Raw genomic sequence first — 27193 nt, 5'->3', positions numbered from 1 at the left:
TCCTATAGTGGCCCTATCTGGAACTCAAAGGACCCCCCCAGCCAAGTTTCTCCTTGCCCCTTTCACAGCCAGCCTGTCCAGTCACCCTGGCTTCAAAGCTCCTGTCTCAGGCACATTCTAATAGTGTCAAAGGCGATGCTGTTATTGTCCACTGAGCATCCACGACATCTTGTGCAGGACAGGAGGCCCACGGGACCAGGCAGGTAACATGGGCAGCAAGAGGCATTGATTGGGAGCCAGTATTTCACATACCAGCACATGCATTTCACCTCCCCTGCACTTATTATAAATACAGAATGCATCCGAGCACTTGCAGAGCTCATTTGTGTTTGCTTTCTTGTTGCTGTCATCGTTTTATTTGGCTCCTTCTGCCCCACCCCCTTCCCTCTGCTCTCCATCCATCGCTGCTCTGGGATCCTGGAGAGGGGGAGGGTGAGAGAGAGATGAAACAGGGCTCAGAAACAAGTGACGGTCCCCACTTACCCTTTCTGACAGCTTGCGCAGAGGTCTGTGATCTCACGTAACACTAGGAGGTAGGAGAGGTATTCTCTTCCTCTTTCACATGCCTTTCTAATTATATGTATGGGGATATTGAGGATCATAGAGGTTAAGCGGTTTACCTAAGGTCACTGGTTGAGTCCTGACTGATACAACTCATTAATAATATGGTTACCATATGTATTTCTTGCACATCAACCCTGCCTACCCAAGTTTGGTGTAAGTACCTTAGGGATGGACCTAGGGACTTGAAAGACATTTTCCTGTTGATTGAAATTTCCACCTTTGCTGTTTTTTAAAATGTTTTCCTAATTTCCTATTTTAGCTGTTGAGTGACAGAGAAGATAACATGCATTGGGTTATGAAGAGAGTGGGTTTTACTGGAAATTGAAAAGCTTGAGGTCTTGCTTTATTTATTCCCATATAAGAAGGTCTAGGAGATTCTGGAACAGATTGAACTTTATCCTTCCATCATTCTGTGGGGCCACCTCCTTTCCTGTCTCCAGTTCACCTTACGTTCCCCCCCCCCCAGGGTACAGGAGATCAGAGAAGCAGATGGCAGAGTGGTAAGAATGGAGGGAGTAGAGAATAAAGAACCTAGTAGAAGGGGAGGGCAGTGAGTCCTATTGCTCATTTAGAGAAAACGAAGATGCTAAAATAGAGACTGTTAATGAATAGAGATTTCCTACCTTTAAAAGACGAGGGAGGATGGAGGAATGGTGACCCAGGGACAACCCCCAAAGCAGGACTGTGTGACTTTCTTGTGTCAGCAATAGTAGGTCAGGGTTTCCACCAGAATTGTCTACCTTAGATTAATCCCTTCCTCTACTTTTCAGAGCCATGTATAAACTCCTGCCCATTCTAGCAGGATCTGTTGGCCTGTGTTCACCATTTCCCTTTTACTTTTCAAGCTCCCTTCTACTTTCTTAGAGAGGGGCTCTGTCCCAGAGCTGTATCTTCAGATTTATCTTCATCCTGGAGCTAAATGGATTTGCTCCTCGAGGAGGGATGTCCTCCCTCACTGTGTCTGTGGTCCTTGCTCAAGTACTTCAGGCTGTGAGCCTGGAGACAGCAAGCCACATGCATGCCAAGGACAGGGAGACTGAATTGTGTTATGTTTCCCATGGCAACCAATTCCGAGGCTGGTTCTCCTCTGGCTTGGTCACGCCTGTGTTTAGAACTATTGCACTTTCTTTGGGGTTTTGAGATTTTGTGGGTTTTCCTCCCTGCACAAGAGGTGGTATTTTTCTTTTCTGGCAATAGTCACACACACAGATGTGCACACGTGCGTGTGAGCACATGCACACACGCACGTGCACACACACACGTGAGCAGTCACTTCCCGAGCTTTCGGTTGACATGAATATGTATCCTCAGCTGTTGATGCTGGAGGAGTTTCCAGAACACGTCCTGAGCCTGAAGAATTCTTTCTGGATCTTCGGTTATGAAGAAGCTGAGGTACAGCTGTGAAAATAATACTCACTTGGAATCTGGGACCTGGGTCCCCCTGGTTTTGTTTCCAAGTAGCTGTGGGCAAGTCACATCATGTTGATGCGCCCCCTTTCCTTATCTGTTAATTTGGCTAAATACTTATCTTGCAGGGCACCTGGGTGGCTTAGTTGGTTAAGCGTCTGCCTTCAGCTCGGGTCATAGTCCCAGTGTCCTGGGATCGAGTGTTGGGTTCCCTGCTCAGTGAGGAGTCTGCTTCTCCCTCTCCCTGCCCCCTGCTCATGCTCTCTGTTGCTCTCTCTCTCTCAAATAAATAAATCAGATTTTTAAAATAAATAAATACTTATCTTGCAAGGTTACTGTGAGGATTACATTATTAAATAAAATGATGGTTGTAGAAATGTCTACAATGACTGATAAAAATGTTTTGCTGAAGATGGGGTATCATCTGTGCATGGTGCTAGGCATTACTGGGGAATCTACAAAAGAAAAGAAAGACATAGATCTCTTATTGTTAAATTGTTCTATGATACACATAACATATATTTTATTGTCTTAACCATTTTTAAGTGTTTAATTCAGTAGTGTTAAGTACATTCACACTGTTGTACAACCAATCTCCAGAACTTTTTTATCTTGTGAAACTAAACACTGTACCTGTTAAACAAACAAAAAAATCCTCCCCACTTCCCCTCTGCAGCCCGTGGCAACCATCGTGTCACTTTCTGCTATGAATCCAACTACACTAGATATCTCATATAAGTAGAATCATACAGTATTTGTGTTTTTGGTGTCTGACTTAATGTTACTAGTGTTGTGTCCTCAAGTTTCAACCACACTGTAGCAGGTGTCAGAATTCCCTCTTCTTTAAGGCTGAATAATAGTCAAAGGACATGGACCTTTTTAAAATGTCTGGATAACATAAAAAATAGCACATATGCAGAGCCATAAAAAGTTACAAAGAGCTTGTCACACAAGGTCCCCATGCACAGTAGGATAGTAGAGGGGATGGTCCTGCATGGTTTCATGGTTTCCGGGAGGCGCCTGCCCTCCCTGGGCCTGGCTCTGCATCTTAGGACCCAGCATTCCTGAACAGCAGCATCTGGGTCAGGCTCAGTAGTTATGTTCATCAGAACCCTGTGGTTCAAGACAGCAGTTTCTAAACAAATGGTACCAAAGAGTGGTGAACAATTTAAATTTGCTCCTGGGTCTCCAGGCAGGAGGCACAGCAGGAGTTGGGGACAGAGAGAAGGAAGCAGCAGTTGCCCTGGCTGAGGAGAGATTGAGGAGCAGAGGGTGGTGGTAAAAAGTTTCCTTCGCTGTCTAGCATTTAAGAACAATGGCTGATTTCCATTTTGTAGATGAAGGTACTGCTTGTAAAACATTTAACTCAGAGCCTTGTGGGTTTAGCCAACCAGCTGCTTGAGTGAGGTTGGTCCACCCAACATCATCCAGTCTGGGGTGATTTATGAATGCATCCAGAGAGTGCATTCATAAATCACCATCTGTTCAGGGACCTGGCTTGCAGGGAACAATGCACTATGTAATCCCAGAGTCTGACCCAGCCAACTAGTGCCCCTCCTCCTTTGGGGAGAGGAAGAAGGCCTCCTTCATTCTGGGCCAGTACAGAAATCTGAAGAGAGTAACACAAAGTTCCTCATTGCCTACCATTTTTCCCTCCAGCAACTGTAGGTCTCATTCTCTGAGTCATGCTGCTAGTGATGGGAATTTGCTCCTGTGGTCTTGCTCATTCTTCCTTAACACCTTGAGGCAGGTGTTTACAATCCATCCATGGCTGGGGTAGATCTAATTTTTTTGGGTTTTTTATGTTTTAGTCATAATCAGGTGGGCCATTGCAAGGTCTCAGTTAACCGTATCTATTTGGTATTTATCATGCAGTATATTTAATAAATTGTTATTCATTAGTAGATCTAAAAGGAGCATTGCTTTGACCCTTCCCTGCTCTGGGTCTCCGGGAGCAGTGAAATAATAAAATGAGCTAAGTGATAGGATGGGAGGTAGAAGGAAAAATTGGAAGGAGAACTAGCCCAGTGGGAACTGAGATCATATGGCCATTGCTTTGTGCTTAGTGGACATCTCTTTCTAGTCAGTGGATAGGGACAGGTTGCAGAAGGGATACCATACTTCTTGGACATTAAACTAATGTTTTATTGCATTCAAATTGTAAATTTAAACATTCAGAGAGTGAATATTTAAGAAACATTTCCTTTAAGAAAAAAATGTGTGACCAGAGTGGTCTGTCTGAAGTCTGAGTTGGGTTGTAGAAGTTAGAAAACCAACCCTTGCAGTGAAGGCTATGGATAGAACTAGGTTGAGTGATGAACTTGCAACTGGGTTGCTAATAGTAACCTGTCTGATGGACAAAGAAAGGAACCCAGGTATGCCTATGAGCCAGCACACTCCTAGGAGCCCAACTTTGTTTGAGTTTTGGTACAGGAACATTTTCTATAGAAGTGATAAAGTTTTGTCCCAAGCAGGAATGGAGAAAAGTCCTTAACTAAGATAACTGAAGCAAGCTAGTAATTCTTGGCTTTGTCTCTTTCCCTCCCTTCCTCCCCCAAGCCTTGATGACCTGAATGAAGTCTAAGTGTAGCTAGCTAGTGCTGACCCCAGCCCTAGGTAGGAGCTCTGGCCATGGTGCTGAAGACAGAAGGCTGGTGTAAATCGAGGGTAATGCATGTAGAGAAGAGACCTCGAGGTACTGAATAAGCGATGATTGTTTCTCTTGAGGTTGTCAACAATATCTATGACTTGAACCTTAGTGTCATCTTTCTTTAAACTTTGTTCTTAATTTATTAGATGACTACTCGTTAATTATAAAACAAGGAATGTAATTTTTTAATAAAAAATTAAATAGATGAAAGTTGACCTGACTATAAACCTGACTTCATCTTTCTTATTAATGGCTGTGGGATAATAAGAAACTCTATTTGGTCTTGGCCCTGGGTTCCTGGCACAGACCTCCTAAAATCCTTGGAATTTCCTGAGTGACAGGGGCATCTTTTGTTATTCATAGCGAGCCTCCTATAATCAAACCTGACTTTATGCTAATGAGGTGACTCTTGGTGGGCCTCTGCATAGCTTTAGGGTGAGGGCTGGTCACCTGAGAACCAACCATGGTCTTGGGGGTTCGGGCCCCTAACCTCCTGGGAGGATAGAGGAGCTAGTGATTTTTAATCACCATTAGCCAGTGATTTAATCAGTCATGCCTACATAATGGAACTGCCATAAAGCCCCTAAATAACCAGGTTTGGAGAGCTTCTGGGTTGGTGAACACACTGAGTTGCTGGGATGGTATTGTTCCCCGGGGAGGATATGGAAGCTCCCTGCTCTACTCCTTGTGCCATACTGTGCCCTGTGCATGGCTTCTATTTGGTTTTTCCCGAGTTGTATCCTTTAGAATAAACCAGTAATAGTAAGTAAAGTGCTTTTCTGAATTCTGTGAGTCATTCTAGTGAATTATGGAACCTGAGGGGGGCTTGTGGAACTCTTGAATTTGTAGCCAAGTCAGACAGAAATGTGGGTGTCCTGGGGGTCTGATACTTACAACTGGTGTTGAAAGTGGGGGCCTTCTTCTGGGACTGATCCCTTACAGATCAGTGAACAGATACAGGTGCCAGAAGTGAATTGAATTGTGGGTTACCCACTTGGTGTCGAAGAATCAGAACTGGTTGGTTTGGGGGAGAAAAGAAACCCCTGAATGGCTTAATCCTTGAACTCCCAACAATAAAAAACCCAAACAACCAAAACCAAAACAAAACACCCCTTATGGAAGTTACTAGAATTGCAAGCTTCTTGCCAAAGGTTAAAAACAAGCAATCCCCAGAAGCCTTGCTTGGTAAAACCATGCCTTGTGACAGTAAATATTACAGGTGACTTGGAAAGAGTGGCTCAGTGTAGAGTGAAAATAGTATCAGAGCAGAGCTAGAGAGAAAATGAAGTCGTAAGAGGGAGAAGATATTTGAGTGTATAGAACCCATCAAAGATAAATATTCAGAACTTCTGAAGAATTCCATAAATCAATAACAAAAAAGATAAGCAAGCCACTAAAAATAGTCAAAGGATAAAGACGAAGCAATTCACAGATGAGGAATACCAGATAGCTAAGAAATATATGAAAAATGTTCCCTCTTACTGGGATTTTGGGAAATACACCAGATCCCACAGTGATGAGATATTATTTCCTAGCTACCAGTTTAGCAAAAATTTAAAGTTTGAGAATACTAAGTGGCAGCAAGAATGCAGGATAATGGAAACTGTCTTATAACACTCATGGGTATAGCCAGTTCCTCAGTATCTAGTAACATTTAAGATATGCTGACTCGACGATATAGCCATTCTACCCCTAGATGTATATGCTCTAGAGACAGCCATGTCTCATCATGGAGATGCTTGTTGCAGCCCTGTTCTTGACAGTCTCCTAAGTAAGCAGGTTGCAGAGTATTATAAATAGCGTGAAACCATTTTTGTAAATTTTAAAAGCATAAAACGATACTATATACTTTTATGGAAACAGATGTAGTAAAACTCAAATACATACATGAGAAGGATCTCCACTGACTTCAAATACGTACATGAGAAGGATTTCCACTGACTTTAGGAGAATTGTCTCCTAGGAAATGGGACAGGGCAGGGGTGAGGACTTTAACCATACCTGTCATGCTTTATTTCTCTTAACAAATCTTAAGCAATCTATATCGCAAAGTTCAGTAATTGTTAATCCTCTGTGGCAAATACATGGGTATTTGTTTTATTATTTTCTGTGCTTTTTGTATGTTTGAAATATTTCATAAATGCATTATTTTAAATAAAGAAGATAATGAAATTTTTCCTAATCTGGGCAAAAAATGGATTATGTAATTACTCTATGTTCTGGCACTTGCTTACATGTGTATTGTTTCTTTCCCAAGTCTGTGATTGAAGAAGCTTGTGTTGGACTAGGAAGACATGAGAGAGAAAGTATGATCTTGGGCTCCTGGGTGGCTCAGTCGTTAAGTGTCTGCTTTCGGCTCAGGTCGTGATCCCAGTGTCCTGGGATCGAGCCGCGCATCAGGCTCCCTGCTTGGCGGGAAGCCTGCTTCTCCCTCTCCCACTCCCCCTGCTTGTGTTCCCTCTCGCTGTGTCTCTCTCTCTGTCAAATAAATAAAATATTAAAAAAAAAAAGAAAGCATGATCCTAAAGCCATGGCCACTGACCATGAAGGGGAAGTGAAGTCACCCAGTGCAGGTGTCCTGGGAGACAGTCACTAAGCCACTGCTGGTATGACTCTAGCAGCAGCAATTCACTACGTCCTGAGCCCCAACTCTTCTGTTGCTGGGGACATCTTCAGGGTGAGGTAGAGAGCTTTGTCCTACATAGGCTGGATAGCCGTGGCTTTTTACTTTGTCACTTCATTTGAAAGAGCAATAATAGCCTGGATGTCTCTTTGTCCAGACTCTGGATGAGAAGTTTTCCACATCTCTCACAGTTTTGTTTATCCTTCTTTAGATGCTTTGATATAAGCGGTGGCATCCAAAGATGAAGCAAGTGATGAGGATGTGATCAGATTACATCGGAGCACAGGGCCTTGCACTTCACATGAACTGGGTATTGTACTTTAATAAGTTTGCATTAGCTCTTTAAATGGCCACATCATATTATTGCCTCATATTAGGTTTGTGATCAATGACCACCTAACTGCTTCTCTTGTGCCACAGAATCCTTTTCACATAAATTGCTGCCAAATCACTACTCCCTCTGCAACCATTCTGCATTTGTGCAAGTGAATTTCAGAGATTGCTGCTGGGCCATGCATTTATACTTGTTAAATTTTATCTTCCTGGTTTCAGCCAAGCATTCTAGACTTGAGATCATTCTGAATTTTGATTATGTCATCTATGGCATGTGCTCTCCCCACCAGGTTGATGTTATCTGAATAATTGATTGACATATTTTCAAAAGGACGGGGCCAAGGACAGAATCTTGTAGCAATGCAGTGAGAACTTTTCTCTGCATTGACACAGAACTATTAATCAGCAATCTTTGGTTAAAGCAGTTCAATTGGCCATAAATCTGCCTCAAATTATTATCATCTGATGCTGGGGGAGTGCAAGAGATAGAGTGGTTAGACAGACTCAGTGTTGTAAAAATGTCAATTATCTCCAGATCAATCCATAAATTGGATGAAATTCAAGGCAAAATCCCAACAACTTTTTTTTTTTAATACAACCTGCTAAGCTGACTCTAAAATTTATTTGGGAGAGTAAAGGAAGGCCAGGAATATCCAAGAGAATTTTGAAGAAAAAGAAAAAGAATGATGGGAATTGAGCTATCAAATATCAAGACTATTTATAAAGCTATAATGATTAGGGTGGTTTGGTATTTGCAAAGGAACAGAAAAGAGATCCCAGAAATAAAATTGTGACTGTACGGGAATTTGATATGTAACACGGTGTATGTAAGTCTGTTAGGAATGTGTGGGCTTTTTAAAAAATGGCAGTGGAATATCTGGTCATTTGTAATGGAAAAAAATTCTGTATTTCAAACTGATACTAAATAGATTTCGGGATGTTTAAAGACCTAAATGTGTAAAGGAAAACTTCAAAATATTGGGGGAAACTATAAGGAAATATCTTCATGACCTAGGAAGTAGGAAGGGTTTCTTCCTTCCTCCCTCCGTCCCTCCCACCCACCCTTCTCCCTCCCTCCCTTCCTCTTTCTTTCTTTCTTTCTTTCTTTCTTTCTTTCTTTCTTTCTTTCTTTCTTTCTTTCTTTCTCTCTTTCTTTCTTTCTTTCTTTTCTTAGAGAGAGAGAGAGGGCACGCGCCTATGCGAGGAAGGAGCAGAGGGAGACGGAGAGAGAATCTTAGGGAGGCTCCACGCCCAGCATCGCCCAGCTCGGAGCCTGACATGGGGTTCAGTCTCACAACCCTGAGATTACGACCTGAGCCAGAATCAAGAGTCGTATGCTTAACCAACTGAGCCACCTAGGAGCCCCAGTAGGAAGGGTTTCTTAAACAAGATGCCAAGAGCAGTAACCAAAATGATAGATTTGACTATATTAAAATTTAAAATATTCATGTATCAAAATACATGCTTAAAGTCAAGTTACAGACTTGGAAAAGATGTTTGTAAAGCTTATAAAAGATACATAATTAGTAACCAGAATATGAGAAAACCTCTTACAAATCAATATGAAAATTACAAATAGTGTAACAGAAAATGAGACAAAGGATATGAAGAGGGAGTTTCACAAAAGGGATGTCTAAATGACCAGTGAGTACATGAGAATATGCTCAACCTCACTAGTAAACAGGCAAATGCAAATTAAAATCACACTGAGATACATTTCTGATCCATCAGATTGACAATATTTAGGAAGTCTGATAATACTGAGTTTTGATCAGTACGAGTGGAGCAAGGGGAACCACCAGACTCTGGTGGAGGGTCTCACTGCTACAGTCATGGAGAGAAAGTTGGGATACATCCAGTAAAGCTGTGAATGCAGTAACTTCATTCCCAGTTGTGAATTCCGGAGACACTCATATGCATTAGTGGGCATTTCTATGAGTGTGGGTAGGAACACTGTAACACTGTTGTGAGAATGACATTGGAAACAATGTGGATGAACATCCCAGAGGATTGAAGAGCTATCGTTTCTGGTGATGGAAATGATTAAACATGTCTACATGTATAACATGGATAAATCTCGCAGGTAACGTTGAGGGAAGAAAGCAAGTAGCAGAAGGATACATACAGTGTAAGACAATTTACATAAAGTCTAAAAACATGAACTGTTACTATGTATCAGGGGTGGCGCCCTGTTGTCCCCCTGGGCCAAAGTTTTATTGGAACAGCGGCCACACCCATTTGTTATCTTTGGCTGCTTTTGTGTTGCAAAGGCAGAAGTGAGTAGTTTGCAACAGAGATAGAATGGCCTGCAAAGTCTAAAATATTTTCCACCTAGCTCTCTACGCCAACAGTTTGCTGTCCCCTGGTACATATGTGTATTGGTTAGGCTGATCTATCACATTAGTGGCTTACATGAAACAGAAGTTTATTTTTCCCAGGCTAGGTAAGCCTTCCAGGGCTTCTGGGGGTAGCTCAACAATTACTGAAGACCCAAAATCCTTCCCTGTGGGTTTTGTGTCATCCTCTTTATGCCGTGTTTATCTCGTGATCCAAGATGGCAGCCGGCACTCATCATCACATCCCCTTCCCAGCCAAAAGGAGGCAGGAGTGTGAAGGGAGGGTTCCTTTTGAGCACGTGCCTTAGAAATTATACACATCCCATTGGTCAGAATTTTTTCACAGGGCCACATCCACCTGCAAGAAAGGAAGGAAATATAGATTTCACCTAGGCTATCATGTACTAGCTAAAAATCCTATTAAAATGAAAACATGAAGAATAGCTGTTGGGGAACAAATAGAAACTTCTTCAACAAGCCCATTTGTAATAAAGACATGAAGAACACCAACTGGTTCTCCTCCTTCAGGCAGGAGGGAATGCAATTAGAGAGAGGTACAGAAAAAAGAGGTCTAGAAAAGAGCCATGTGCCCCTGGGCTAGAGATTGAAGACACAGTTTTATGCCTTGAGGTATTGGCAGTAGAAGCTGAGTCAAATCCATATGTATTACAGTGATTCATATGCACATATACATATATTTAATTAGAAGAGAGTAACAAAAGGAAGATATCAATGGTAAATTGAGACATCAGAAGATAACTAATTCTAAGACAGACAACAAAATATGCTAAATAGCACACCAACATAAAGTACAGTGTGTTAACACAGACTCTTACTGGACTAGTGAAGCTATAGTTAGTGCAGTGTAGAGCTTTGGATGGTTACTTTGTTAGTGCTGTCTACTGATGCCAGCAGATGGAGCCGGTAGGTCAAGGGGCTTGGGGCAGGTTAGAAACACGTTGCCTAAAAATATGCCTTGGCTATTTTGTGCTTTGAAATCCTGACAATAAGACGGGAACATTTAGGTAGGAGTTAGAAGAATTTCACAGCTACAGCTGTGGGCAAACGTGTTCTCTTGGAATACTTATGTGGTCACCTGGGGAAGAAGTTGGTAACGACTCTTGTTTGGGGCTTCTGTTTGACTGTGTTAGGTGCCTGGCACAGAAAGAGATGAGTTGAAAGGGGCAGACCCCTGACCTTCAAAAGAAAGCCCTGAGGTATAGGAACTGCTCTGCCCTGCCGGTGGGCACACAGATTGTGCAGCCGTTCTGGAGAGCCGTCTCGTGCTGTTCAGTTAAAATAAGAACCCATCTTCTATATGACCCAGCAATTTTATTCCTGGGCACATGTCCCAAAGACATTCTTTCACCGGTCCCTAGTGGCCTGTGTGAGGATACCCATAGCCCCATCATTTGGTGGTGGTGGGGAGTTGGAGGCAGTCTGGGTCACCATCACCAGGGAAGTGTGTGGCACAGTGAATGGAAGCTCCCTATGGACTACTGTGCAGTGGTTAGAAACAGAGGCTGGGTGTGCACATACCAGTGCGGGAGGATTTTAAGAACAGTGTTGGCTGAAGAGTTAAGAAAAAGGGAATGAGATCTATAGCACAGTGACATTTATATAAATGAAAAATACGTGCATACAGAATCACAGTATGCATTTTCCAGGAACATATACGAAGTAAAAACTTAAAAAATTTCTTTCTCAGATTTTATTTATTTATTAGAGAGAGAGAGAGAGAGAGAGAACAAGCAGGGTGAGCAGCAGAGGGAGAGGGAGAATCAGACTCTGCTGAGCAGGGGCCAGTTGCAGGGCTCGACCCAGGATCCTGGGATCATGACCTGAGCTGAAGGCAAGACGCTTAACCGACTGAGCCACCCAGGTGCCCCACAAGGTAAAAACTTAAAGAGGCATGTTAACATATTAAAATGGTTGTTGAGGAGAGTGAGAGAGACTAACCCCCCAAACAGTGACTCTGTGGGAACTCTCCTGCACTGCCTTTCTATTCAGTCTCAGTACCTTGCACTCCCACTGGCTCCGGCCAGTCTGATCTTAGATGTGCCGTCTTTGACTCTTTTATCCTTACTGGATTCAACATCTTTTGTTTTGCTCTTCTGGTGTCTAACCATGGTCATGCCCTGCACTCCACTCTGCCAGAGACTTGGCTTTGACATCTTGCTTTTGCTCTCTGAGTTTCTGACCACACTGCTCACCTTCTGGTCTTGCCTTCATTACCCCCAGCTCACTGCTGACAGCTTGTAGTGGTCTTGCTCCACTAATGGCCATACAGGTCAACTAGCATGTGGAAGATGGGCCTGTTTGAACTTGTGTGATGGATCAGTGGTGGCCAAATAAAGTCATGCTTGCCTCAATCTGTTGTCTCCCCAGATCATTTGTCTGCCCCCCCGCCTCTTATGCAGACTTGGAGCTCTTGCTCTGGAGGACACGAACCTGGTCTTTTTTTCTAACTCCAACACAGAGAGTCTTTGATTTTTATTTAATATCTTGACATGTGCTGATATATTTTAATATAAACTTCCTTTTACTTCAGAAAGCAAAGAGCTAAGTCATTTCATATATACCAAAGTATATATGAGTTATTTCAGGGCAGGGAAGGAGCCTGGTGCCCCAGGCCACACATCCCATGATTCTTGGTCATGAGCCCCATGCTCGGTCCAACAGAGTGACACAGCTTTCAGGAAGCTGGAGACATCAATTAAAGGCCGAATTGTCAAGGGGTTACTGGAGGACAGATACTGATAAAAGATACTAATCTCTGCCTTCCATCTGCCTTCCACTGAGAACCAATCATTTGGAACCACTGGTCACCATGGCTTTTGACCGAGGATGTTTTACATGTTTCTTGGAGATGACAGAGAGGATATTTGTGTAAACACATGTGAAAGGGTTGGGTGGCGGGGTGGGTGGGTGAGGGCGTGTACAGTCTGTAAACTCCAGGACCAGCAGAATGCCTCGCCACATGTGTTCCTGGCACGATTTAGGCCTCCAGTCTGGGTGACCTGGCCAGGTTGATAGAGGGCTCGATGCCATGGCACAGTAGCATGACATGAGGAGTGGTGAGGTCTTGCTTCAGTGCTTTATGACAATCTGCTGTCTGTTCTCTAGGGGAGAAAATCAGGCTGCTGGAAAATAGTAGTACTACCACCAGAAGTCCATATGAATAAGAATTGGCTCAGTGATGATGGTTGCAGTCAATAGGTATATGGAGGCTAATTAAACACCAGAGCCTGTGACTGGGAACTGCCTTGACTCAGCTGTGGTGATTACACCACGTGGTACAGTGGATTTGCTAAACTGTAAATTAGCCTCAGCCATGAGGGAGAAGTGAGCTAAAACTCCTCCATCAACATGATATCATGACCGTGTTTTCAGAGCCCAAGGAATTTTGACAAAGGAAATCTAATCAAGGAATTTGGGAACCTTTTGGATGCAAGAAACAGAGTGGGGAATCTATTTTGGATGTGAATGTATTACAATTTCTCTGACGTTTTGTGGCTTCTGTAAAAAATAGGTCACAATATTGAAATCAAGATTAACTCTGGAAAATCCAGGCCATATGGGCATTATAGTATTATAAAACAGTTGATATAAGATATTTGGGATAGAGTGGTAACAACACATCAATAAAATGTTAGCTATAGACCAATAGTCTGCTGTTTGATGAGTCCATTAAACAATGGATCTTTTTATTTTGTTTTTTATTTTTATTTATTTTTGATGTAACGTTCGATGATTCATTAGTTGCGTATAACACCCAGTGCACCATGCAATACGTGCCCTCCTTACTACCCATCACCAGCCAAACAATGGATCTTTTTGATGTTGCTGATTCTCTCAGCAGAAGCAGCCTGGGAAGATAGGTTTTGACTCTGGCGGGTGAGCTGAATTCAATCTAGGGGACAGGAACAATAAAGCATTGTAATGAGGAGATGGTAGAAGATAATGACTATGAGATCAGGCTGTCTGGGTTCATATATAGGCTTAAGCACTTGATTGTGTGATCTTGGGCAAATCCCTCAGCTTCTCTTAGTTCTCTTTGCTATAATAGATTTTATTAGTACCTTCCTCGTAGGGTTGTTGAAAACATTAAATGATATAGTTCATGTATGGTGTTTAGCATAGTGGCTGAAGCATAGAAAGTGCTTTAAATTTGCTATTTTAATCATCAGTCTCCCACCCTCTCATTAAATATCTTAACAAACTAGGTATTTGTTTTTTATCCAGCTGGACTTGTGGATATATACAACTCCAGTCTCAGTAAGGACGGAGATGGTCCATGATAACTAACTGAGAAGTATGTGGTAACAAAGTCATATGACCAAATCTGTAAGCCGCACCTGAAAATCAATCTCATTAAATCAGAGTTAAAAAGAGCAGAGGATTATGTCCGTGTGGTAAGATTTGTGAATGTGAAGCTGAGGATTGAGTGTGGTGGCAGCCCCTGTGGCTGATGACCATCCCAATTTCGCCTCTAGCCACAGTCCCATTCCTGCAGTGTCCATCCTTGCTTTGGCATGGCTTACGATGGACCCAGTAGAGCATGATATCAGCACATCCATTAGGAAGGGCCTGTTGGTGTGGTGAGGCAGGGTTCTCGAAATCCCTGGGAGGGAATAGCCCAGCCATTGCCTGAGGACTGCCTGACACATGATGGGGTGCCTGCAGAGGGGGAGAGACCATCTTGGGATCCCCCATCAATGTCACCCAGTGTTAGGGGGCACACAGAGTAATGCCACTGGGGAGATTGGAGATGCACAGGCCCCCACCCAAGGCTTGGTGGCAGACTGTGGGTATCCCAGAGTCCTGAACTCATCCTGTGCTGATCTGAGGGAGAGTCTTCCCCAAATCTGCACCATTCTGGCTTCCTAATCTCACACAATCCTGTGAAAGAATTGCCACACCTGTCAGAGGAGTGGGCCACTTGACAGGCCTTCCTCCTGGGAGCCTCCTGGAACTGGGGTCTGGTCACATGACAGCCTGTGGCGTGGGGTCCCAGAGCTCCAGTGGGGAGGGGAGTCCACATGGGTCTTGGTTCTGGCTTGGTGTGTGCTGCCCAGACTGCACTGCTGCACTGCTGGCCCGACTCATCCTAGCATCAGGCAGGTACTTAGAAAATTTTGAGGAAGTCACTCCAACATGGGGGCTCCTCAGGCCTGGGGCCTGGGGAAAGTGCTAGGCTATGGTGGGAACAATCTGGCAGCGATGAACTGGAAGTCAGAGACCCGGTTCTAGTCTTTGCTGACAAGTGGCTCTGTGATCATGAGCAAAGTACTGAAGGTCTCTGCAGGGCTGGCTCCCTGTGTGTATGACTAATGCAGTAGCACAGGGCCCTGGGCTCAGAAGGGGCCCTGTGTTCACAGTTTAATGCCCTGTGGCTACTCTTGAGATTCTCAAGAATTTTCTCTTTGAATTTGTGTTTTGTGAGTGATATCCATGGGATAGGGGTGCCTGGGTCACTCAATCGGTTAAGTGTCTGCCTTCAGCTCAGGTCATGATCTCGGGGGCCTGGGATCAAGCCCCACGTTGGGCTTCTTGCTCAGCAGGGAGTCTGCTTCTCCCTCTGCCCCTCCCCCTGCTCATGCTCTCTATTTCACTCTCTTTGTCTCTCAAATAAATAAATAAAATCTTAAAAAAAAAGAAATCCATGGGACAACGGAGTGTACACTGGGGGCTGGGAATCTTGGCTCACACATGTCCTGTCTCTTGCCACCTCCTCATTTCTTCCTGCAGTGGGTTCTCAGCTGCCCACCCCACCTCCCGCTCCAGCCCAGAGACCTCTACTGCTCTGCCCTCCGGGGAGTAGGGGCAGTGAGGGCTGGCATTGGTACATACACTCCACGCACCAGGGGGGTCTGTGTTCATCCAGTCAGTGTCTCATGCCCGAAGAAATGCAACAGTACATAGCACATACAAACACCAAGGCAGATTGCGGCAGAGCCTGCAGAAGGAAGGACAGTGGTGTTAGTCCTGCTCTTTGAACGAGGTGCCCTGTTTTTTCATTTTGCACTGGGGCCTGCAAATTATGTAGCTGGTCTGTGTCTCTGAATCCCAGCTTTCTCCTTTGTCAGAAGGTAGGGTTTGAATTTGATGTTTTCTGGGGTACCTCCCAGGGCTCATGTTCCAGGATTCATCCCTTTGCCGAAGGAACATCCATGGCCGATCACATTTTCTCAAAGGAGGTCTGTAGAGATTAACCAGCCAGGCTAGTGCTCAGAGGCCTCAGATCTGTCTTTTTTTTGGAGTTGTGTCAAAGAAAAATTGCGCCAGACCGAGTTAAACAGGCAAGGAAGACTTTATTCATGGCTATTGCAGCAGGAGAAGGAGATTGGACTCAATTCTGTGGAATCAAAGGCAGGGGAGTTTTGAGGGCTGGGGTGAACTAGTGCGAAGTGCTGGAGAACGTGGGGGGATTGGTTAATGCGATTGGACATCTGTTTGCTAGTGGTCCCTGAAGGAAGGTAGGTACCTTTGCTTGCACAGAGACAGAGGATTGGGGGTGCTCTCTCCTTGGATGACTACATTTCAAAGGATGCCTCCCGGCCCTTGAGAAAGACATTCCCGGGTTGTAAAAGTGGCCAGCGGCTGGGAGAAGACTTACCCCTCAAAATGGCAGGGAAAGAATTTACCATGGCAAGTTTCCTAGAGTAGATGGGAAGGGAGGTAGGGCTGCATTCAGGAAGAACCCCAACTAAAGTTGAATCTAGCTAAGGAAACGTCAAGGCCGTCTGGTCTGTGCTGTTGGAGTTGAGGCCTGTTTGGAGCACCACTATAGCATCTTTTGGGCAGTGGCTTTTCTCCCCCACTTCACAGAAGCAGGTGCTGTGCTGAGAGACAGTGCCAGGTTCCGCATCCCCCAGCTGGCCAGCGGAGGAGCCAGTGTCTTCACGACTCGCCCAGGCCCTCCGTGGGTGCTCACGTGCTTCTCGTATCTGCCCTGGCTTCTCCGTCACCATCCGTGCACCCTCCGTCCTCAGCCCCTGGCTCTCTCTGTGACCCCTGCCGAATCCTGAACCCCCAGCTGTGGGCAGCTCTCTCCCCACCAGTAGGCCTCCCAAGAGGTTTGGCATCAGCAAGCTTTCATAAGTATTTATTGCTGGGATGAGAGCCCGCTGCCCCTGATGGGTCCTTGGCTGCCGGGAGCTGATGTCTGGAGGAGGCAGTTTGTATGCTAATGCTGCTGATTGCCTGCATCTTCCGAGGATTCTGCTTTAGCCTGTCTATCTGCCTCTGGAGAGAGACCCAGGAGCTGTTACCCATCTGCCCTCCCCTCCCCCTCCCCCTTTGCCTCCAGCCCCCCACCCAGTCTTCCCAGAGAGCCCATAAAATTTTATTCAACCCATTATGTCCCAGGCAAAGCCCGATCCTTCATTTTGAGAGTAATAACCACATGTCCAGATTCAAACGTGTTGTCTGAGATTGAGTTGGAGAGATGGATGAAGGGGCCTGGTGTGAGCTGCCAGGAGGGGCAGCAGTTGGGGCTGGTGCTGGGGGAGGGGGTGAGGGTGTGAAGGAGGAGCCAGGCCCCTTAAGGGCTTCCCCTTTTCTGTGAGAAGGCAGGCAAAGTTTTGGTTTTGAGCCCGGGATTCATACCCAGTTTTCCCCTCTGAGAATCGGGAGGGAGGGTGAGGCTGTCAACGGGAGTGCATCTAGCCCTGGGGACTGGACTCTGAGCCCCGGATGTTGTAGGATCAGGTGTTTAATTTTACAGAGTCTGTTAGATTCAGCCTTGCTGGTTCACCTCAATCCAGTGGTTCATGACCTTGGGGAGCATCGTCATCGCTTGGGGAGCTGTAAGAAATAGAGATGCTTGGATCGCAGTCCCTGAGATTTGGATTTAATTGGTCTAGAGTGTGGCTGTAGCCCTGGGATATTTAAAGGCAAATCTAAGAAGCCAAAGCCATGAGCTATGACCCCAACCTCGGTCATAAGAGACTGACACATAATCCTGGATGTGCATTTATTAATGCAGAGTGGGACATAGAATTGCCAAGGGGTTGAGCCATTCTCTTGTCCATGAGTTCTCTTCCTGGGAGAAAAGTCAACACAGAGAGGCAAACTATTCCCAGAAAGTAGAGTGGTATTCTAGGGAGAGGTGGGCTTTGTGGTGGCTAAGAATCTAGACTCGGGGGTCACGTAGGACTTGCTTTATGTCCTGGTTCCTCTGCTTTAGGCTCTGTGGCAGAGAACACATTTCTGCACCTTTTCAAGCTTCATCTTGATCATCTCCAACGGGGGATAATCATAGCTACGTCCACAGAGTTGTTGTGAGGGATCAGGGAGCTAGTAGAGTGTGCTTATAGTGATTAAGGTTCTCATTAAATGGTAATTATTATTGTCATAATAAAACCTGGTGTCTTGGAGCTTGGATGGCCTGATGCTCCACTCTCCTCTATAGGGTAATAATAATAATGCTGACTAACAATGCATTCGCTATTTGGTGAGCATGAGTCTAAGCCCTTTGCCTATATTAACTGAGGCACGGAGAGGTTAGGCAACATGCCCAGAGCCCACAGCCGATGATCAGTGGGGGCGGGATATAGAGTAGCCAGTCGGATTTCAGTGCTTGACCCTGCCGACCACCCTTGACAGCATTTCCAGCTTCCCCAGCCCTTCAGCAGGTGGACCAGAACGCCTGAGTGTGGTCAGAGCCTCTCTTTCCTGGTCAGTGCTGGCAGAAGCCTTGAAGGGGAATATGTTCACAGAACTGTGATCGTGTGTGGAGAATCTGAAAGAGGGAGCGTGGCTTTGTAACGGTGGCAGGCATAATGTCAAGTCCTTGATTACGTTGCAGCCTTCATTAGCTGTGTGCCCATCCTTTGGATTGTTCTGGTCACCTTGATCAGACCTGGCTGTATCCCAGTCTCCAAGCCATTGTTCAAGGCATGGGCACTTGGGCTGATAATTAGGCTCGTCCAAACTTCGTGTGGCAAACTGACTTTGTAGATTTTTGACACTGATATTCTAAATGCTAATAATCAGCTCTGAAGGGCGTGGTTCCTGATTTGGGTCTCTCTGGTTGACCACCCGAGAGGGATAGTTTCAGGGTACCTTGAATGCTAACTACCTCTAAAGGGAGCTAAGAGATAGTTTTACACACATCCCATCTTGTTTATACTGAAATATGTTAAATTATCTCATAAACAATAGAACACTCTACTTGGAGGAGGGTCTTTTCCTTGAACTTTTCCCCAAATACTGTGACAGACAAATGTGCAGACAGAAGCCCCACAGGCTCTGCAGAAGAATATGGATAGATGAGATTCCTATAAGGAAGGTGCTGTGTCATCCACTTTACCAGAATTGTACTGAGCCTTTTTGCTGTACACGGGCCAGTTCACATGACTGGAATAAGCTTCGTTCTACCAGAGCTGGCAGAGAGGATCAGGAAGATTCTCCATGCCAACCACAAACCTTGTCCTCAGATCCTATGTGGTATGTGCTGGATAGCCAGTTTGTGCAACCACACCCTGAATGCCCCTATGAATCACTTTCTTGAGAATGTAGGGTCCCGTCCTCCTGCTATATTCCCATCAGGCAGAATATGTAGAAGAACATGTTGTTCAGCGTTCAAGGTCAGGGGCTCCAGACCCAGAGTGTCTCCTTTGTAAGGAGGAATGTCCCATGGCAGGCCTTGATCTCCTTGGAACACAGGCTGTGTGAGGACGGGAAGGCTCAGTTGCTGTGCTACGAAAGCTCACTGCACGTAGATCCCAGCAGTGGATGCTTTGTCTGGTCGGCCACTCCTGGACTGCCTGTATGTAAGTTCCGCTAATAAACTTGTGTCTCGATTCCTGTCTCCGGGTCTTTCCTTAGGCCTCACTGGACCATTACCCATTATTGGCTTAGAGTCTGCTGGGGTTGGCTACACAGATTCCCCCCTCCCTGCTTCTCAGGGCCATTTGTGTGACTGGAGGAGGCCTGTACTGAGATTGCTCCTGGTGTGGAGTTAAAGAGGCCAGGGGGAGAACCCAGTATGTCCTGCCCCTCTCAGCCCTATCCCTGGCCACTTCTCCATCAGCTTCCCACACTCGGCTGGATCATTGTATCTGCCAGCAATTATTCTCTTAATTGAAAACTCTCTTCCTCAAAAGAGCCTTCTTCCATGACATAATGGAAGGGAGAAGGCAGAGTGCCCTGGCCCTGCCTGGCATATCATGGGACTCCCAGGATGTGGCCTGGTGTGGTCTCTATTTGACTTCTGTCCTTCTGTGGTTCTCTCTCTTGCCTTGCTTCCTAGCTTTTCTTTCCCAGCCCTCTGAGATCTCAAGGCCAACCCCTCTTCTAAGGCATACCTATAGGTGGGACAAAAGAAGGCCCAAATAGTTATGCTGAGCCCATCATGCACCAGGCACTGCTAAAAGCTCTCTTGTGCATTAGATCATTCCATATCTTCAGAAAAGGGGACAAAAGCAAAGCTCTAAAAGGTTGAAACAGTTCCCTAAGGCAAACAGCTGTTCTTAGTAGAGCCTGTGTTCAGATCCTGATCTTTGGGCTCTAAATCTAGTGCTCTTTTCCATGACACCACAAGGTCTCTGCATTCTGGCTACTGATATTAAACATTAAATGGTCTTTAATGAGTACCTTCTGGTCTGCCCCTTTCCTTATTCCGTCTACCTGGGGCAGTATCCGTGGCTCTCCCATCCCTTTTAGCATCCTTTCCTTCATAGCCCAAGGAGAAGTGACCCAGTAGGGAAAGTGTGGGGCCAGTGTGCTGTCTCTCTGAGCTGGGGACCCTGGCTCGGACTCTCATGGGGCCAGGGTGTAATTGGCTGGGAGTCTGGTGGTGCTCACTCCCAAGGCAGCATGTTTCCTTGTCTGCCTCCTTTAGCTTTGCAGGGAATTCCAGGAACTCCAAGTAACAAATGACAGCAAATTAGGAACTGAAGTAACATAGCAACTGCAAATGTTATCAGTCAGGTGACCCTCAGAGGCTGCCTGCCATTCTGGGGGAGATTACCGTTTATCCAAGTAAATACCAAGTCCTTACGATGGTGGTTTGTGCAGCAGGGAGTGAAAGAGCTCTGTCATTCCTGCCTTAGAGTACTCAGAGCAGTGGAGATTGGGGAATTTTTATTCCTTTATTAAAAATTAAGGTGTTTTTGAGTGTGTACATTGAAGTTTAATGGGCACTGCTGACTTTCGGTCACAAGTCCTTTGTTCTTTTGTGGAGAAGCTGGTGTAGCATAACTAGCATGGAAATGAGAGCAGGGCTCTGGATTTTAATTCTGGTTCTACAGTGAGTAAGCTGTGTGACCATGGACAAGTACCTTACCCTTTCTGGGCCTTAGTAAGGGGACTGGAGTCAGAATGAAGGATTGTGTATTAGTTTGCTAGAGTTGCCGTAACAAAATAGGACGCACTAGGTGGCTTAAACAATGGAATTTTATTTTCTCACAGTTCTAGAGGCCAGAAGTCCAAGGTCAAGGTTTGTTTTTTCCCCTGAGGCCTCTCTTCTTGGCTTGCAGATGGCTGCCTTTTCACTGTGTCCTCATATGGCCTTTCCTCTATGTGCATATTCCCAGTGTCTCTTCCTCCTCTTACAAGGACACCAAAGACACCAGGGATTATTGGACCTTGTTGTACCTCATTTGATCTTAGTTACCTTCTTCAAGGCCCTATCTCCTAATATAGTCACATTGGGAGTTTTGGTTTCAACATGTGAATTTGGGGGGGGGGCACAGTTCAGCTTGTAACAGATGGTTAATGACTTTTACTCTACAAACTTAAAATCCTTTTTTTTTTGACTATCAAAGTTCTCTTTGGTTTATTCCCCAAAACTAAAACAAGAACCAAAGATTTTATTCTGTTCCTGCAAGGGCTCAGCTCATCAGAAAGCAGAAATCTCTCAGCTGTCCTGAGCTGGGGTCCCACTCAGAGGCTAGGAGCAGGTGGCCTTAGAAGGCTGCAGGGCACGTCTCTGGGGTGTCTCTCTGTGGTTGTTGGCCTGCCCAGAGCTCTCCCCAGAGTTCTCTGCTGCCATGGGAGTGCTTGCTGACACTGTCACATGTGTATCTGACATGGACACTCAGAGCCCAGCCTCTCAGGTCAGGTGTGGGCTCCTCCCACTGCTTGTCACTTTCTAGTTGGAAATTCTCTGTCCCGGTCTCCCCTCATCTGGGCAGGCTGTGGGCCAGGAACACCCTCTTTTATGGACAGGTTTTAAAGCTGGGATTTGACCAGAAAGGACTGGGATCAGGGATCTCCCGCCATCTCAGGCAGGGCGATGGCAGGAAGATCTTATTAACACCTTTCCACAAAGGGGAAAAATAATATTTCAGTGTGTTCTCTTTGTGTCTTCAAGCGGTGATAAGGTGCCACCAAAGTGCCAGTCTGAGCTGCGTTCAAATGAAGGATTATTCTGATAAGATAGGGAGAAGAGATGCTGGGGGAAGGGATGCTCAGGAAGGGTGGGGGGCTCCGGTTTAAGGTTATTAAACAGGAAATGCCTGGCCTTGGCAGATCAAGGGGAAATCACACATTCTGTCACATTTGCTTATTGAATCTCAGTTCTACTGAAGCTCGAAAGGGGAAAAAAAAATCACGCCACCCCCATCAACCTCCTTGTAGCTCTTATTAGATTTCACAGCCTTTCAATATTAAAATGCTAGTGCCGGTGGCAAAATTCCTTGTCAGTTTTTAATATCAGTAAGGGATTGTGGTATTAGGTTTAAGGGGGTTGGAGGTGGGAGCAGGGAGGGTGCAGACAGTCCGCAGAGGCCCCCGCCTGGTCCACATCTGTCTTTGCTTCTCAGAGCCCAGTGCAGACCCAGTAGCTCCTGTCCCCGTTTAATGAGGGGACTGCTGAGATGCCGGTGACCGTCTCAGGGGCACCATGTGCCCCTCTGAGCTTTATGGAGAGAGCCACTGAGCCCCAGACTCAGGCTGAGCCTCTCATCATGAGAACTCTGCCTCCAGATCCTGGGTTATTTGCCTAGGGCTGCTGTAACAAAGAGTGCCTCAGACAACAGAAATGTATGGTCTCATGTTCTGGAGACTGAGCCATTCGAAAGTACAGTGTGTGCAAGGCCACGTTCCCTCTGAGACAAACCTGTAAGGGAAGTCTTTCCTTGCCTCTTCTAGCTCCTGGTGCCTGTGGGTATTCTGTGGTGTTGGCTTGCAAATTCATCATTGAAATCTCTCTTCTGTCGTCCATGACTGTTTTCTCCCGCTGTATCCCTCTCCTTCTCTTATAAGGACACGAGTTCTGTTGGGCTAAGGACCACTTCACTCCCATTTGACCTAATTTTAACTAATCACATCTGTAATGGTTCTGTGTTCAAACAGTGTCACATTCCAAGGTCCTGGGGATTGGAACTTCAACATATCTTTTGGGGGGATAAAATTCAATCCATAATGGGTATCTTTTTTTTTTTTTTTTAATGTAGTCTCCACACCCAGTGTGGAGCCCCACACAGGGCTTGAACTCATGACCCTGAGAGGATCAGGAGTCAGATGCTTAACCTACGGAGCCACCCAGGGGCCCCCTAACAGGTGTCTTAGCTTGGATTCCCCTGTAAACCAAACCTGAGGCAAGTATTTCGGTGCAAGTACTTTGTTTGGGAGGTGACCCCAGGATGCATGATGAGGGAGAAGGGTCAATAAAGAGTGAGCGAATGAGTGGGTTATCACTGGGGCAACTGGGGCTCAGTCCCTTTGGAACCCTCCGAGGGGCTGTGGGAATGGGCTTTGGAATTGTATCCCGAAGGGCAAAGAAGTGGAGGTGTTTATCACTCAAAGTATGAACTCCTGGCACTTCCACCTGTCTCGGGAGGAGCCTCACAAGCTCCTGCAGACTCAGGATGCCCTGAGCAGGGAGGTTCAGGAGGCCTTGGCTGTGTAGGAACTGGCTCCAGGGCCCCCGTGGGAAGGTCAGATGGACATGGTCAGGGAAGGCATTGGAAGAGGCTGCTCACCAGCACCAAAGAGTCTGGGTGGGCCAGGAGTTTGGGGATTTAAGCACATTGGCCTGAAGTGACCTTCTGTCCCGCTGGCAGAAGGGGCCCCTTTCGTGTTCACCGTGACCAGGCTTGTTCCTCTGGGGCTGAGCTTTTGCCTGGTCTTCTAGGCTGGGGGTCCACTCTGGACTCACATTTCTCCTTTCTGGGAACTGCAGTCTTGTCCCCAGCCCCTCACCCTGAGTGTTAGGTAAAACTGTCCGCTGTGGTCCAGCTCAGTTCCAGAGCGGGTTAGTCTCTCAGCCAACTGCTACCATGAGGTCTGTCTCCTACTTCCCACTCCTGTCCTTTGTCCCTGGTAGTGACTGTCTCTGCCCCCAGCACGGATGATATCCATCTCTTTTCTCCTGGAGCTACCTACTTGATGAGGTCAGCCATCTAAGGACTTTGGGAGACTCGGGTGCTAAAATCAAAGAGGAGGATTTAAACCAAATATTTCTAGAAATCAGTCTAGCAGAGACCCTTCTGGGCAAAGGGCTTCCCAGCTCGCAGACAAGCACGCCCAAGAGGCAGGGCCTGCCCTAGACCACTGACTGCCTCCTGCCCCACCTCAGCTGCTGTGCTCCAGACCGCTCTGCATTGGCCTGCTGGCCACAAAGCCTGGGCATCTTTGGGAGCCTACAGATGCTGCTGAATCTCTCTCCCCACATTTTTAGGGTCTTAGCAGGGAGATGCTCTCTGGGTGCTGGGCTTCCTCAGAGTCCTATTTTTATTGCTAGTTTTTGTTCTCGTCCCTTCACATGCAGAACACCCACGGCACACCAGCAAGTCCATGTGACGAGCTTGAACAAAGCCATGAGGTCCTCATAAATAGCTGGGTACTGGCACAGGGGTGTATGTGTCACATCTTCAGCCGTCTTTGAAGTTCTGGAAGGGGAGGGCAGAGGCAAAGAAATGAAAGATAATCTCAGTGAGTAGGCTGTGCATGGCTGGCCATGGGAAACAAAGGACTAGGAGTCTGGAGACCTAGGTTCTAGACCTGCATCTGTAAAGTTTGTTATTTTATTTATTTTATTTTATTTTATTTTTTTCCACATCCTTGTACCTCAATTTCCTCTTTGGCCAGATGAGAATAACAACATACCAAAGGCCCAACATCCTCCAGGTTTGCTGCAACAATAAAATGAGATAACCTCTCTCCCCAGGAAAATGGTCCTTCCCTGTTAGACTCAGGTAAAGCAAAGTTACTGCAAAGTTGGTAATGGAATAGAAAAGTAATTGACCTCGTTTGGAAGGAGGCTGTGGCAGGTGAGTGATCCAGGTGGCATGACACATCTACATTGAATCTATGAGGTTTCAAGGCAGGTGGAGCAAGGTCTGGGTTGAGGTCGGGCTTGGAGCTTGGGGGAGGAGGATCCGCCTTCGACGGGCGGGTGGCCTGTCAGTTCTCTTGCGCATCTTCCTTTCCTGAACACTGTGCTCTACCTGCCACTGCTGCCCTGGGGAGGGTTCCAGGGGACGTCCCCTAACCCTCCCAGGGAAATACACACACGGCACATCAATCATCCGTTTCTTTCCGTCCTCGGCAAAGCCATAGCCTCGATGTTCAGAGCAGTTTCTGTACTCAGCGCTGGGTTTAGAGTTTGGGGCTGGGGTGGAAGCCAGTGAGGGGAGGGTCCTTTTGGGAATGTAGTTTGTGAGGTGGGAGGAGGAGTAAGCTGGGATGGTTCAGTATGGCTCTTCCTTTCGTTTTCCGAGGTATGAGGAGGATCAGGCGGAAGCGAGTCAGCTTTGAGCTCATCATTTTGTGCAGGCCCACTGTTTTTCAGAGTGGTGGAGGCTCATCCATCTGAATTAGTTGAAATTGATTGAAACGATTTACACCAGGTCTCTTTTTGATACATAATTTTGTTTTAGTGTCAACTTGAGAAACCGTACTTTGGGGACAGTTGTGAAACATGACTCTCCCGATGTCTTCCCGGACAGACAGCTCGCGTGTGAGTGGAGCTAAGTGACAGGTGGAGTGGAGCTTGCTTAGGTGGTCCATCTTGAGGAGCCCCTTCGTGGAACTCCTTAACCTCCTGTGAAGGTCCTACTGGCTTGGGGCAGGCAAGTCCACAGTGGCCGGTCTGAAGGTCGTTCATGCACGTGCCTGGCTCCCCCAGGCCTGTGAGCTCCTCAGGGGCTGGACCTGCCCTTCTTTGTGTCCCAGGAAGTCTGCGCAGCATCTGGCCATGTCAGCACTGCTTGCATGTTAAGTGAGTCAAACCCTGCCTCTTGGCCCTGTAAACTGGAGGCCCCATTGAGAACCTGGGGGGAAGCCAGGTTGACAGCTGAGCAGCTCTCTCCCAGAAGCAGCCTTATAAATCTGTTCTCATTAGCAAGAGGCCCTGGAGGGAGGGGACGAGAGTGAGTGGGTGTATGTATGTCGGAGTGCTGGGGAGAGCTCTGCCATTAACCTGTCAGCACCCCCTCTAATCTATGATGCCTTGCTTCTGCTTCTGGGTGGGCTGTTTGCAAGTGGTTGCTTTTCGGGATTCTCGAGAAATCCTGACTCTGAACCCCAGTGTCCGGTGAACCCTCACAGCACCCTGTCCAGAAAGTCATGCTGTCATTGCTCAGTTACATTTTCAGGTACACTAATTGGCCTGTTCCTTTTGTGTAAGGGATAGAGGAAGAGTTGAAAAGTTTTGCTTAGCTTTGGTGGTGGGTTTCCTTTGTTCTGAGTGCTCTGTAAGGGTCATGGCTGGCAGCCTCAATTGCAATCAGTGGTTAGCCCTTGGCCTTTAGGCCACAGGACTTTTATGCCAGGCAAGTGAGAAGTTTTTAAAACTGTGTCTCCATCCCACCCATGTTATACAATTTATTGCCATGGGCCCAGCATTCAGGACCTTGAAGGAATGAGGTCTCTAACCGGGGAACCTCTTGTTGGAACCAGTGCAGGGCTCTGGGTCCTTTCCCTTCCCACCCACACAGCCAGCTGTCAGGCATGAGGCACAAGGCAGCTGGAGTGACAGGTTAGCTTCTGCTGTGGCTTTCAGAGGCTCAGAGCCCACACCAGTGCCCAGTGACAGCACCTATGCCCGCCATCACAGTAGAACATGCTTGCTTTCTCCTGATTGCCTAATTTTCTATTTAAATTTGTATACCATTAAGATAATACAGCTATTTCCTTTGTTGGAGGCCACATAAAACTAGTTTAGGCATGGAGGCAATGGTCAAGAGAAAATACAAATGAAGGCTGGGTCTCAGGTGTGGGAGACACTATCTGCCTGAGCCTGAGCTTTTAGATTGGCTTATTAGCATCATTATTGTTATGGTCTCAGCTTCAAAGTGTAATGTTCATCCTCTGAAGATTTTTGTT

The 27193-nt window shown here is 46.2% G+C and overlaps 1 long non-coding RNA gene across 9 annotated transcripts in view; it reads left to right on the top strand.

The window, feature by feature from the left end:
- LOC123788940 (uncharacterized) overlaps positions 1–27193 on the top strand; it is a 450302-nt gene that overhangs the window by 148752 nt on the left and 274357 nt on the right. For 6 of the 9 annotated variants that reach the window (XR_015723826.1, XR_015723824.1, XR_015723828.1 and 3 more), the window contains one exon: positions 7456–7554. The exons of the other annotated variants lie outside the window; for them this stretch is intronic. This is a non-coding gene — a long non-coding RNA (uncharacterized LOC123788940). The remainder of the gene's footprint in view (positions 1–7455; positions 7555–27193) is intronic. 9 annotated transcript variants of the gene reach the window in all.

The sequence above is a fragment of the Ursus americanus genome, chromosome 3 (assembly GCF_024610735.1).
Source record: "Ursus americanus isolate L20-20 chromosome 3, mUrsAme1.1.p, whole genome shotgun sequence".
NCBI lineage: Eukaryota > Metazoa > Chordata > Mammalia > Carnivora > Ursidae > Ursus > Ursus americanus.
Note: the sequence above shows the minus strand (reverse complement) of the source record. Positions and strands in the feature narration are given on the sequence as shown.